This window comes from Terrapene carolina, unplaced genomic scaffold (genome assembly GCF_002925995.2).
Source record: "Terrapene carolina triunguis isolate 2854851 unplaced genomic scaffold, T_m_triunguis-2.0 Scaffold58, whole genome shotgun sequence".
Classification (NCBI taxonomy): Eukaryota; Metazoa; Chordata; order Testudines; family Emydidae; genus Terrapene; species Terrapene triunguis.
The window spans coordinates 44,670,705-44,686,630 of NW_020664409.1; positions in this window are offsets into that span (position 1 = coordinate 44,670,705).

Sequence of the window (15,926 nt, forward strand, 5' to 3'; positions counted from 1 at the left end):
GGGGCATATAAGTACCTAAATGAGACCAATATAGCATCTCTCAACTTAAAGGGTCCTAACCGCGGTCTGCAAACTTCAGTTCTGAATAAAAATCACTTCACCATTGAGCAGAACCTACTTCTGAGGTGGAGGATGTTATATACAGCACTGCATAATATCAGGTAGTGGAGACTGGGGCTAATCACATCTTGGTATTTTTTTTTTTAAGTCATGGGATCTTTACTGCCTATTTGTCACCTTGCAGTCTCATCTGAAAGGCACAGTAAACCTAGAGTTGGGGGAGGGGGAATGTTGACAGAATTTTTAATATAATTCTAGAAACTTTTCATTGATGATAAACATTTGGACACTTACATTTAATTCTAAGTATTTTATTTGGATTTGCTATCAGACAGATGAAGGGTGCCCCACTGGCAAGGGTGCTGGGGATGCAGTAGCACCCCCTGACTTGAAGTAAGAATACCAACCAAATGCCTCAAGGCTTTGTTCAGTGGCTTTCAATGCCTCCACTATGAAATTATTCCAGTACCCCTGCCTGGTGGGATTTAAAATGGTAGTTACTGCTGTTTAGATTGTTAGTGCCAAAAATGTGCTCAGCATGCTTCCATATGTTCAAGAAAACACATTCCCAAAGAGTTTATAATCTACAATGATGGCGTTTAATAATATTTCTCTTTTCTTAAGTTTTATGACCGTTAGGTATGATGATTCTGGGGGCCTTAATGATATGCCTAAAATGGATTAAACTAGATGCTCAGAAATAGACTTTAATCTTTGGAGAAGTTAAATATTGAAAGGCTTTTGTCAAAGCTCAGGATATATATATTATAAGCCAGTACTGTCTTCAACATTTTATTAATGTTTGTATAAAGAAAAGAAAATCTACAAGTTGTGGCAAATGACCTTAACATTGTGTTTTGCAGTCTTTTATTACCTTTACTTAATATTCACAGGTTATGACTTATGATAGCTAATGTTCTCATGGTATTTATTTGGATATATTAAGTCTGGATGATAAATGATGCCCAGGCATTCATTGCTTTGATCTTTATTCATATGCCCTGATTTTAGACATAATGAACATAAAAAAACTCAAGCTTTTTTGTACAGGAGGAGGGGTTTGATAAAGAATTGTGGAAGTACTGATGATAATTTCTATCTCCTTCATAAAACAATGTTAGCAAGATTTAAGCTGTCTCTGAAAAGGGATAAGGATATGAGGTCTCTTCTTCAATCACCTATGTGCTCTACACGGGATCACAGTTTTTCATGTAATCTAAAATATGCTTTGAAGTACAGTAGGACCTCAGAGTTACTCAGACCAGGGTTACAAACTGACTGGTCTACCACACACCTCATTTGGAACTGGAAGTATGCAATCAGGAAGCGGGGGGAGGGAAGCAAATACAGTACAGTTCTGTGTTAAATGTAAACTACTAAATAAAAGGGAATTTTAAAAAAAATTGACAAGTTAAGGAAATGGTTTCTGTGCTTGTTTCATTTAAATTAAGATGGTTAAAAGCAGCATTTTTCTTGTGCATAGTAAAGTTTCAAAGCTGTATTAAGTCAATGTTCAGTTGTAAACTTTTGAAAGAACCATAACATGAGGTGTTTGTAACTCTGAGGTTCTAAAAAGTAGGTTCAGTGTCTACCCTTACCCCTCAAAAGCTACCTGCCTGCTGAATGTTAACTACTTCAAGTTACCTTCCGGATTAATGATATCAAACCCTTGAGGTCGTTTGTTACAGAGAACTTTTTGTTAAGCAAGAATGAATCTAGGATCAAACTTTCTCTCCATGTCTATTGGACTACTCATGGACTAAGGTACTATTCGGTGCACATTGAAGTATCAAAATATGGTTTGCTAATGTCTTTATGTGGGTAAATAAGTATGCAAAACTGCAGCTGTGTGGGTTCAAACAGATTTAGTGCATAAGCTTAAAACTACAACTCTCCCAATTTATACCAGCATTTTTAAATGTATTGTGAGCAAACCAATTGCTTTGCCTTCATTACTAGTCAAGCCTTTGATTGTTAAAACAAGATTCTAAACATCCAATTTTCTTCTTGATGTTTTTGCTGTTTAGTTTTTTTGTACTCATTCTAGAGAAGAAAATCAGTGGAGTCAGTTGGGTCGCCACAGAAATATTCATTTGTTTAGAATACTAATTTCCTTAGACTTTTTATTTTAATTCATGGAAACAATTTAATCACCTTTAATTTAATCACCATTAGTTCTTCAAAATGCAAGTTTTGTCAAGTTACATTCATCTTAGCCTTGTTTCACTCCAAATTAACTACCTCTCATCCCGGTCTTTAAGTGGAAAGGATTCCTGTAGTTCAATTTATAACAAAATACCAAATGAACCACATCCTCCTCCTGCTACTTACTAGGAACTGGGTATAGTCATCAATCATTCTTTGCAATCATTTTTCAGCATTGCATTTCAATACCAGTTGAGAAAATGTTTAAACAGATGTATCTACAGTAGTGACAGGCAAACCTCAAATGGCTTAGAATTTCCATTCAGGTAAATTCCAAAAGTCTGCATGTTTGTCTGAACTATTTGGACCTCTTTAGTCTCTGTAAAGCTGAGTAAAAGAAAACTATGAGAAGGTTTCTTATGATGATTTGAAACTTAAAGCATCTAACAAGATCCAGAAAGTATGGAAGTGTTTGAGACGCTAATTTTTTAAAATTCCAAGTTTGGTTAAATTTTGGATCCGTCTTAAGGATTATTTCACCCTTCCCTAGTCCTAGGTGTGTTATCCAGGCTTTTAGAACTCAGGGCTGTGGTAATTTAACTTTTTTTTAGGCAGTGTTAGGAATAAATTAATGGGGACACAGCTTTTTTTGTCTGATAAAAGCACTCTGTTTTGTATCAATCATTTACCTAAAACAACATTTTTATTAGGTTTTAAGCACATACACATATATGCGATAAGATTAGAGCACTCCAAATATAGTTACCCAAAGTGTGAGATGGTTTTGAGTGATCACCAACTGGGCATCCGGGGCTCTTTTTCTATTAGCTGATGTGGAGATTAGGAAATGGCTTCTTGCCCGAAGAAAAGCTTTTTTGGACTGCTTTGAGGTATATATTTTTATTTAATTTTTTATCGTTAGTTTTTTATAAAATATATAATTTATAGTATTTTTAGTGGGTTGTTTATTTTTAGCTTCAATAAACTGCTTATTTTATTAGCAAAATATTTTTAGTATTTTTAGTTATTACAACAATAAAATTTGTTAGGGGTATTTAGAAATAAGTTTGCTATTTTCTTTTTTATTTCATGGTTTGTTAATTTTTTTATTTTTATTTGCAAAGCTGTAACTTCAGCAATTTTGCCTTGCGTATGAGAGCCCTGACAATTATTTTTAGCTATGTGATGTTTTGCTTTTAATTAATGGTGGCTCTAAATACACCCAAAATAGCTGCGGATTAGTTTGGTCAAATTTTGGGGTTACACTCCCCTCCTTGTGAAGGTCATAATGTGGGTTTTTTTTGTTTTTTTTTACTATTAGAACCTTCATTCATACACAATGAGTTTAATTGTGAATAGGTTGCTAGTGAAAGGCCCTAGCGTAGGCTCAAGGGTTTCAACCAAGACCGAGCAATAATTTTCTTACTGTCACTCTTTTTACCCCTGATTTTGCCATTAGAGACCAGACTTCATGGACTTGTTTTGGGGGAGTACTCAGGGTCTGCAGAAACACTGGCTTTTCAACCAATTGATCTTTCTCCTTATCCAGCATGCCAGTACTAGGAATAAAGCCACCAATGCCACATGAAACATCAGAATCACTAAAATTGGATGTAAGACTAAATTAAAGATTCCTGTTGCTGTGGGGGACTATCCCAACAATGTCTCCCACCATTTGTGTTTTGAATTTCTGCTAACCCTTTTAATTACTTGTTTAAATTTATTGGTAGAGTAATGGACAGCAGCCATGATCCTGTATGCTTCCTGCATAGAAATAATTCCATAACTGGGGGTGCTTAAATAATATTTTTACAACAGTTAAATTTATTTTAATGGGTACAGGCATTTTATAAGAGTATGAGGTGTATTTTATTCTTAATTTATTTGTATTATAATTTAGGTATTTAAAATTTAAAATTACATTTAATAGCTACATTATGACAAAAACACTATTTTGGGGGGGATTATAGGTTATATTGTGCACAAAATTATGAGCACCGGCAACCAACTTTTAAGACATACTCAGTTGTTATTCACATAAACAACAGATTTATTTGCAAAAGGATTAAAGGCAATTTTTTTTGGTTACTTTAAAATATATATTTTGTGACTCCAAACTATTTTTGGTATATTTATATTTAATTTTTGAATTTTTTAAAGCAAGCTTTTAGTTATTTATATATTTATTACCACTGAGTCTTTTTATGGTCCATACTTTGTGGTTTATGGGTTTTATTACTGTTTGGTAAATATCAAAGCCTAGGGTCACAGCGGACAGAACCCATTTTATATTTGCCTGTGACATTAGCAAAACAAATGCAGTAATTTTTTTGTTAAATTTTTGATTATAGGTAAAATTTACCATTTTTTTTTAAAATCAGGATTGCAGGTTTTTTGTTTTTTTTTAGCCTGGGTGGAATATTTTTAAATACTTTTAATTTTAAGGGGAGTATTTTGCTAATTTTATTTTGAATTATATTTTTACCCTGCTAACTTGCATTTGTATGCATGCCAGAGCCAAAGAAACATTGTCCTAGAGTACGTAGACAGTCTGCAAGATGCAGAAGTGATCCTTTTCTTGGATTGCTTCCATTTTTTCAAGACTTGTGCCACTTTGTCTTGTATGGAGCTTAACAGATTTCAGGAGACCTTAAGGCAGTGGTAGGCAACGTGTGGCCTGCAGGTTGCATGCGGCCCATCAGGGTAATCTGTTTGTGGGCTGCGAGACATTTTGCTGATGTTGACCATCTGCAGGCACCGTCCCCCGCAGCTCCCAGTGGCCGGGAACGGAGAACTGCAGCCACTGGGAGCTGTGGGGGGCGATGCCTGCGTCTGCAAAATGTCTTGCAGCCCACAATCTGCTTACCTGGGCCCCAGATTGCCCACCACTGCCTTAAAGGGTATTGCCAGTTTCTTTTATGTGGTGTCCTACTGTATTTATTGTGTTTGCAATTATTTTTATTTATATTAAAACTTTTATTTTTGTGCTAATTGCTATTATATATATACATATATATAATAAAGCAATTAGCACAAAAATAAAAGTTCTTATTAATAAAAAATAATTACAAATACAATACATTTGAATTTTGTGGGACTTGGGGACATTATGAAGATTTATTTAAATTTTTCTTAGTTCTTATATAATTGTTGGACAAACTTGCTGCAGTGGGATTTTAGGACCAAAATGTTTGGTAAAGTGAGATTTATAATTACTTTTTTTTTAGGGTGTGGGATGGTTGAATTACCAATTGTTTTTATATAGTGGTTTGAACTACATATGCTCAAACTAAATTGGTTACAGAGGGCTTTAATGTTTATATTTTTATGCCTATAATTTTATGGATTTTTGAAGGAGCCACTTTGTTATATTGGACTACATGTTAATTTTATTAAGGCATTAATTGTTTTATTTATATATTTTTATTTTTGTTGTACCTTTTTTTGAGGACCTAAGACGTTTGAAGTGCAGGGCAAAATAACCTCCCATTGTCCTTCTGGTAGTGTTATTTGTAGCCTCTCCTCACCCCGACTTTATTGCCCAATGTTTGGCGGTAAAAGGGATTGTTTCAGCCTAAAATGAATTGGCTTTTTCCCTGGTGTTGTCCGCTTGGAGATGTCAGTCCATAAATTACTTTGGGCTTACTACAATTAAATAACAGCTTGTCAGTTTTTACTCAGACAACCGTACCCACCTGGATACCATCCAGTTTGGCCCAATTAACAAATTTATGCCCCCCCTCCCCACTAGCCCTTATGTATATATGAGGATGGTGGTATTGCCACCAAAATGGTAGGGATTCTCTACTCGCCAGAGTAGACCATTTGCAACCCAAACCATAATACATTGCCAGTTTTCACTCATTTCCACGCTAATATTTACATTGTCCAAATTGAAGCCTTTCAATTTTACTGCAGTGGAATTATATTCATTCCAGGGGCCTAAAAAAGCAATTTGTTTTCCTGGGATGTTGGGATCAGTGATGTTAGGGGTATTGTTTACGTTACATTTTGCTGTTATTTAAGGGAAGTTTCCCCATGCCTTGAACACAACAGGTTCTGGATTAACACCACTAAACGAGCAGGTCTGCAATCCAAATGCCAGCAAAAGCACCACACAGGGGTGCACAGTTTCAAGGTCTTTCAGCATTCATACAGTTAACAATTTAAAACACAAATCAAAACAAACTTTTCCCTCTCCCTATATAGCGGGAGGTACTGCTAGACATTTAAGCTAAAATTACTAACTTTACTTACTAATTACTACCAAATGGGTCTGAGTAACTCCTCCCCCCCTTTATTTTTTGGAGAGGTGTGTTTTTTTGTTGTTGTTGTTTTTTTTTATTTTAATTTTTAACTGTGCTTTGAGCACCCACATGGTACTCAGCAAATTCATCAGCCCTGATTTGCTTAGGGCTTGCTGGGGCTGGACACATAACCATTGTTAATTTTGCCAGTGAGCACATATTTTACTGGAGAGTAGGCAGTTTTCAGTGACGCGGTACAATTCCACCAGATATTCCCAATGGTAAGGGAATTCCCAATGCTTTTGACTGGGATAGCCCCTTTTTTTAAGCCCTCTCCCAGCCATCCCTACTTTTTTGGCAAAAGTAGGCATTTTTCCTGTTTGCTCCCTCTTTTGCTAAAAATGCAGGTTACAGAGTAATATGGGGGGGGGGAGGGGCTTGGAGTGGCAATGCCAGCCCGGGGCAGGGGGCAGGCAGGGCTCAAGCAAACAGCGATGCCAGACCCCGCCTCATGTGGGGAGGAGGAAGAGGCTTGGGCGAGGAGCTCGGGCCAGCCCCATGTGGGGAGGAGGGGCTCGGACGAACAGCTCGGGCAAGCCCAATGGGGAAATGGGGGACTCGAGCTAGCCCCATGCATTGTCCTGTTTTCCCTTTGGGAAATATGGTCACCCTACCAATGCTGCAAAGCCCAAACTAGTGCCAAAATCTATTTTTAAAGGGGGTGAATCCCCGCTTTACCTCAATGGAAGGTTAGTAGGCATACACCACAGGGCAGAGCCCTGTACCATGGTTTTGATGTAGTACAGCTCCCCTCCCCCTCTTACTAGTTGTCAGTTGCAGCACAAACAGCTGTTCCACCCAGGGATATGCTAGGGCTGGAGCTTGAGCTAAAGGTTGTTAACTGGACCGTGGCTTCCTGCTGTTGAGAGCCCCAGTCCCACTCTGCTCTCTCCTTTAACGATTCATGCAGTGAGGCTGCCTTTTCTGAAAAACCCTTAATCAAATTTTGGAAGAAATTAGCCATTCTTAGAAAGTATTTAAGAGCTGATACATTTGAGGGAGTTGGGAGTTTAATAATCAGCTCCACTCTCTGTTGGTCAGGGGAACGTCCCTCCTGTCCCAGAGTCACCCCAAGGTAGTTTCCTTATTGGGAGCACAACTGGGCTTTTTGTCCCTGGTCTGAGTGCTGACCTGTGTGTGTGTGTGTGTATGTATGTATGTATGTATGTATGTATGTATGTATATATAAAATATAATATGTATGTGTGTATTCTCTCTCTCACTCACTCTCTCTCACACACACACACACACACACACACACACACAATCGCTTTCAGGCATCCCATCCCACATCTTGAGCGCATGACAAATATGGTCAATCTTCCAGGCCATGGGCACCCTTGCAAAACACTCTTCTCTTTTTTCCCCTTTGGTCCTCACCTTCCTGTAGGGTACTTTTTGGGAAGGCTGTTGCTTTAAACAGGGTTGCTTCATGCAGAACCACATATCCCCTTATGGCAATGAAAATAAACAGCAATTTTGAACCCAATTTTTTTTTTGTATGCTATAGGTTCAGAACACTCCAAACATAATTACCCAAAGTCTGAGATGGTTTTGAGTGAACATCAGCCGGGTTTCCAGGGGCCTTTCTTCCATCCAGCTGATGGGGAGTTTAGATGTCAGCTCCTTGCCCAAAGAAAAGCTCTCTGACTGCTTCAAGGCATTTACTTTTACTTAATTTTTTATAACTAATTGTTTATAAAACACATAATTTATAGTAATTTTACTGGGTTATTTTTAGCTTTACTAAATCATTTATTTTTATTAGCAAATCATTTTTAGTAAATAATACAATTTATACATTGGGGTAATTAGAACCAAGGTTATTATTCACTTTTATTTTTATGGTTTAATTTATTTTAATGTATTTTAATTAGCAAAGCTGCAACTGCAGCAATTTGGCCTTCCCTATAAGAGCCCTGGCAATTATTTTTATTTATGTGGCATTTTGCTTTTAATTAATGATGGCTAAATACACCCCAAACAGCTGTAGTTTAGTTTGATCAGACTTTAGGGTTACAGATGAACTGAGTCACTACCATAGCTGAACTTCAGCTTGTAAATTAAAATTACATATTGGAGGGTGGCCAACATTTTCCAACTTAACTCTCCTTGCCTGTGGACAGTATATAATGTTTTTGTCAAATGCCATAAATTGATAATGAGGGGCTTGTTTATAATGTTAAACTTATCCTTATTTTCCTTTTTAGAAGTCCATTTTGTTTTCAAAACATTGCATTTTTGATCATGATCTGAACTGCAAGCCACACACAGAGAAATGCATCTCCTCAGAATGTTATCTCGATAGGAAGTGTCATTGCCAGACATAATTACACACACACAAACTGCATAATTTTATTCATGTATTAATAGGCATCCCAAACTTTACCAGGTTTGAGCTCAGTAGCAACATGCAAGTTTGTGGCTGTCATTTTAACCCACTATTTCAACTCTCTCTTCCCACCCCCATACACACACACATTTGTATCTATGTGCCTGAGATCAAAGACATTTTTCTTAATTGAAACTTCCTGTCCTGATTATTAGGACACTAATGGCCACCCAGCAATATCTAGTCTAGTTTAAAGAGACTTCGTCTTCACGATCAATCTCTCAGAAAAGTATGCCTCTTCTTTCTTTGCAATCCCTTCTAGTTCTCTCCGGAGACACAAACTATTGTAGGCAAATTCTGCTCCTTCTGATTTCAATAGTGAAAAGTTCAATATTGGCTCCACTGAGAGTAGGATTGGGCCAATCTGACACTTCTGTAGAGTTGGTCAAAAATTTGATCTCAATACAGAGAGTCTCATTGAACTATTCCTGTATTCTCCTTGTTTCTATTCCGTTTTGGTTCCTTTTCTAATTTCATCAGAAGGGATATCTGAGCCCCTTCCAGGGGCCCATGAGTGAGTGAAATTAACATCTGTGGCATGTGGTCCATTTTAAAAAAAAACTGTGTTTTTAATAAATCATGTGTACTCTCTGCTAAAACGTTTGTAGTAGCAAAGGCAAGGCCAATGAAGTGTGCCTTTCATTTAAAATGAAAAGTGCTGAGGGGTGTGTGTGCATGTGTGTGTGTATGTAATCCCATGTACTCCTTTCCCTCCAATTCACTATTGCATAACGTCCCTGTGGCAGCTACAACAGTTGTTTACACGGAAAAGCAATAGGAAAATACACTGTAATTTTTAGTGTACTTTATGTAGGAGAGTGGTTGAAAACAAGGAGAGCCAGCAATTTTGAGACCAGCACGTTCTCCACACAGTGGTGACTGGTTGCCAAAATAAATGGTCTGGCTGCAGGTGAAGTGAAGGGTGCCCTTTAGTACATCTTTCTATTCTCCTCTTCAGGAGGACTGTATTTCAAACCAGCAAAACTAGGATATTATGGCTGGGGGATAAAGCAGGCTTGTGAGAAAGCCAGAAGAAAGGACTCTCTTCTTGCGTCTACCCATTATTCCTCTCCCAAGCCTGGGACCCATTACAATGGAAGAAAGGATTAATACTATTGATCTGTGATCCCTTATTGTTCTCTCCCTCCAGTGTAGTTCTACCTGATCATCCCCCCCACCCCAAACATTACCACTATTTGACTCAGTTCTCCCTGCCCTCAACCTGTCCCCTTCCTGATTCAGAACCTTTTCAAGCCCTCCCACCCCATCTCCCGCCAAACTTTTCTTCCCAACATATTTTAACCCCACCTCTTTACTTCTTACCTAACCCATCCACAGCTCAGAACCACTCCCTTCACCTGTAAAGCCTTTCCCACTATAATCAGAATACTATCCCTCCAACACATACAACCCTCTAGACTCAGAAAACTCATCTCCAGGCTCAAAATCCTTCCTTATTCCTGACAACAAGCATCCTCACCACCAGGCACAGACACCCTACCCCCCACCCCCCGCTCCATATCATAATCCCATTTGTGCCCCTCTCCCCCTCAGTTATTTGCCACTGATCCTAAAGAAGGAGGAGTGGAGGCAGCAGGGAACATATATAGAGATTCCATATTGTGGATTAGTCCCACAGGCCTTTATTTGCTTCTGTTTCCTTCCTCTGCTGTTTTGCCCATGCTCCCTGCAGTCTGCAGCTCATGAAGTTCTTATAGCACAGTGGCATCAAGCAGACACATATGTTTTTCAGATCTCTGGTAGCTCCACAAAGACTATATTCCCAACTCCATTTCTCTTCCCAATGCTTGCTGCAGTCAATGGGCTCCATGTATAAAGGAGTCCTTCAGTGGCAGCCAGATGTAATGCATAATCTGCCCCAAGCCAAGCAGGATTCTCCCAGTAGCAGCAGGCAGTACTGCATTAGCCACCTTGCACATTGTCTGGAGGTGACTGACAGCTGTGACCTCGGTGGAAGTTAGCCACATTAATCCCTAATGACCAGCCTAACACTCCTGTCTCCACAAACCCACTAGCAAGAGTTCCAAAGACCATATTTGAACCTCTGCTCCAAGCCTCCTATCCCTCTTCTAGATTTCCTTTTTAAAATTCCCATACACTATACATCATTCGTCTGGGCATCACTGTTTCCTGTGCTTTTTTGCTTTAGCAATTTCATTCTGCTTTTCTTCTCAGAAGCAACTTATATAAGTAACAGAAATACTTCCTGCCAGGCTTTGTGTACTACCATGGATCAGATTCTAGTAGCCTTGTTCTTTTGAGTAAAACCAACTCCACGAGTAGACCCACTGAAATCAGTGGGACTTGTCAGAGAACAAGGTGCACTGAAAATGAGTATGTAAAGCATGCATGCAAATTGTTGTGCTGGATCTCTGAAAACTTAAATGAACTTTATTTGGAAATAGTCAGACGTACTCAGTTCTTAACATGAGATTTATTTTTCATGATTGTTTTTAAACCAAGTCTTCTGATGATCAGACAGTGTGGGAGGGCTTTCTTTTGTTCCTCTTTGAACCTGCAGCGATGTAATGCTGCTGGATGAATTGTCCTTTGCTTGGTAATATATTAGGATGAAATAACTACCAAAGCACGATATCACTTCAAGTTGGAGAAATAGAAGCTTAACTGCATGGGGAAACCTTTACTTTTGTTTTAATATCTTCAATAATAGTCAAGAGAAATGGAAGTCAGTGTGCTGGCCAATTCCACTTAATTTGTGCATGATTGAGCATTCTTTTATTATTCCTCTGTGTGCTGCAGGCTGAAAGTTCACCTTTAGCCACTTTTGACATAATGTACAAGGTCTATGATATCCACTTCCAGCCCTGGATATTGTGCCTGCCTACAAATGATACTCCATCTACGCTGTGCAGTGAACATTCACAGCATCATACCTTTCTAAAAAACTACCGGTAACTCTTAAATTTTGAGTATGAACGTGTACTCATTTCTGGATTTCAAACTATGCCCATCATACAGTGCATGTGTGTCTGACTCCCGGAGACTATAATTTGGATGTGGCAATTAGAATAAGCCTATTTACAGAAATTTGAAAAAAAGGTACACTTCAATTTAAAAAATTGTTCCATGGATTTATGAATGAAATTGCTACTTTCCAAAGGTTCAATTTAATACTAATGTATTTTCTAGATTCTATCCAACTGTATACCACTGATTGTAGTGACAGGATTCAATCAAAAACATGTTTCTACTTTCCTAATATCCTAGTTTTGTTCTATTTCAGCAATGTGACTTTTTTGTATTGGTCTCTGACAACCTCTAACAAAAAGAATCATGATTTAGTACAAAAGTAATAACTCATGTGGTAACAAATAATGTTCTGCAGTAGGATTAGAGAATGGTAGTGGTTTTATACATAGATTCTGTAGCACAAAGGGGAATTTTATTGAACACCGTGATATGGTCCAGAGAGATAAGAGCTTCACTATTGAACTAGTGCTGAAAATACAGTGGCAGTACATGATTAAATAGATTTCATTTAGATTTATATAAAAGCCTAGGCACCTTAAAGATTCACAGTGCATGTATCCAGTCATCGATTTTTCCAGACTTTCTGAATCTTTTAAATTAATAATCAGTCTACCATGAGTTTCTTCATTGGTCTGAAATATAACTTGGCATTGCTTTACTTTGAAATGTTGGCCAAAAATAATTGGCTTCCTGTGTTGTTTTGTATCTTCATTATGTACTATAGCTTGCATTTGCATTATCCTTTGGGAAAGACTTCCATTGCCCTCAGGTCAGGCTGTAAAATCTTTATTGGCATAGTATTCATATGGCTCAAAAAGTTCAGCGTTTGAAAGAGGCTTGTTCAGAAACCAATGGTCTCAGTGGGTCTTGACCCTTTAACACAGCCAAATGTGGTGAACATGCAAGTGGCACCTCTGACTCCTGCCCCCGTAGGCGGTTTTGGACAGTTACTCCTCCCTGGAAATGTTTTCACTTTGGGATGGGAAAATGGTTGCATAGTTTATATTTATTTATTCTGACCATTTTATTTAATAATTATAAATTATAGCAGATCTTGTCTAAAGAGTAAAACAAGGTAAATGTGCTCTCCCTCCATCTTTAAAGGAAGTTAGAGCTATATACTGGGCTGGGTAAGGGGTTGCTGGATGCCATCTCCCAGTTATTCTCGTGGACATGTAGCAGGGCACTCGAAACCTGAAACCCTTGTCTTGCATGGTTGGTAGGGAAGCAATATTAACATGGTGCTCACAGAAGTTATAAATGCTATGGATTTTCCATCTTTGTTTCTTTAGCCCATAACTTTCCCTGCCTCCCTGGTCAAAGAAGCACCATCAATATGAGGCCAGATGTTACCACATATCCTGCCTCTGGGATTAGTGTGTAAAGATTCTGCCATCTGCCCCCTGCCCCCTCCCCACACCATCTACATGGTGTTGTAGATTATAACATTGCATGTCTTCTGCAGTTGTGGATGAGATTGAATGCCGGAGGAGAAATACTGAAGAAATTGTCCCTAAGGAGAGGATCTGGTTTAGATGAAGTTGCTATGAGTAGGAAGCTGTGTGCTTCAAAATCAGTGGACTTGAGGTATCAGCCTCACCTTCCATCTTTAGGATTCACATTTCCCCAAATCTCCTCCTCATTACCTAGTAGTGCCTGCAAGAATCATCCATGGCTATTGCTGCAAGGAAGGGGACCAGACACTGTACTTTTTTGAAAAGTAGAAGCTTAGGTAATGTAAAGTTTGCAACCATTATAGGGCTTCACACTGATTTGGGAGACAGCATAACATTCAACCTTCAGAATGTAAGAAAATATTAATAAAACTGATCCTATCGATGAGACTAGCTAGGCAGGCATATTTTGAACACTTACAGAGAATACTGTTTTTGTTATGAATGGACAAAAAGTAATGAGAAAAATGCATGGAAAAGTGGAAAAAACAACTATTTTCCCCAAAATTATATTGTATAATTCAAGGAGCATATTGGATTTTAGTTCTAATTTTCCTCTGTGTTGGATATATTGTGCTTGGTATCTAGGTACCAAGTAAAGGAGGTTGATAGAAATGTATGAGTGAGAAATTTCAGGATAAAAGGAGTATACTTTGGTTTTAATATTGTAAAGTTAGAAGAGGTAAAGAGGGGATTTTAACAGAATCTAACTTAAAGCCTATTCTCATTTACACTAATTCTACTTCATACCCCTCAGGGGTGAAAGTGGGAATCAGGCCTGTAGAATCACTACCACAACCTTCTAATTCTCTGTTAATAGGAGGGTTGAAGCACCTAGTTTTCTCTACTGGATTCTAAGAAAGAGAGTCTACTGTGCCCTTAAACAACTTTTTATTCATGAAAATTTCCAGGATAAGGACTGTACATCTGTGTATACCTACCTGGTATTGTGTGTGGGGAATGTGTGTCATTTGAATCTGAACACATGGACCATATTTTTAGCTATCATCACAATATTTCCAAGACCAGGGTAGTAGTATGTCCTCTTCTCTCTTGTTTGGCTTGCATTATCCTTTGTTTCTAGATGTATTGCAATATGCTATTTATTGCCTGCCTGTGGCCTTCTCCTCTTCTAGCAATTTCACAAACACTTTGTTAACATTTTAAAAATGCCAGTGTTTTAAAAAAGGAAAAGTATTCCAGGCTGTTTTTTTCCCCATACTCTTAACTCATTTAGCATATTTGGATATTTGTTTTACTTTTCGGATCAAGAAGGTGAAACATAGCAGAAGTAGTGTTGTATTCTATGACTTATGAAGTGCTGGGTATATTTACTGTACTACATAAATCCTTGGTGATAAAAAGGTAATGAATCTCGGAGAGGACATAGTGTCCCACTGTGCTGATTAGCACTATAGATTTAGAATGGGGAAGCAAAGAAGCAACAAACTAAGATCCCAGTTTGGAAACACTTAAACATGTACTTCACTTTTAAATGTGAGTGATTCCATTAAAGTCAGCGGGAGTATTTGCATTCTTAATGTGAAGTTCTTGCCTAAATTGGCAGGATCAGTCCATACATCTGAGGAAGATTCTCAGTTTCTTGAGTCAGTGTGGATATATGGCATCTGCTTGCTGCAGGGTCCTTCCCTCATAAATTACAGTTAGGTTTCTTTCTGCCATCTTTGAAACAAAAGAAAGGCCTTTTCATACATAAAAGGCAGGTGATGGGGTGGGAGGGATGGCTTAAATAACCTCCAGGACTAGAAATCTTCTATAGCAGATTTAAGTCATCTCTAGCAAGTTAATATTCTGAAGCAGTCTGTGAAACATTTTGAAACCCTACTCCAAAGGAATATGGGCTATTTGTGAGTTTATCCAATCTTAAATCTCCTGTGAAATAGGAGTCACATACTTGGTGCTGTTGTGAGTCTGAACAGACATGCCTATCTTTTTCTTAAAAGATAGTTTATAAATAAAATGGCACCTTGAGCCAGATACATCCATGGTGTACCACGATCTTCAGTGAAGTAATAGAAGATTTCTACCTGGTCACACATTTAGTGACTTTTTAAAATCTATTTGTGTATTGTCTTTCTAAATGTTGACATTACTTTGCTGCCATCTTTGCTTAGAGGCTCAGAGAGAAAAGCTCTTAAATTCCAATTGAACTAAAGCCAAGGCATTTTCCCTTCTTGATAACAGTTGACTAAGTGCCAGAGGCAACTACATAACATGGTAAATAATATACTTTAAGCCCCGCGCCCCCAAATCTGAGGCACAGCACATAGACATATGGCTTGGATCACAGAGCTTCAATTAGCATCACTAGGTGAGGGTGTGAGGTGGGTGGGGTGAGAATAAGACATATGTTTGTACAGAACAAATTTTTAAAGGTCAACTATACAATTTATAGCTAAGAGAATCAATATTTATGCAGACATGACTGCCAAATAAAATTATAAGTGGAACCTTCTGCCACTAGCCTGGGATATAGTCTATCATTTCAATTATACCTATATGGAAATAAAATGTATTTATATATAACTTGGATGT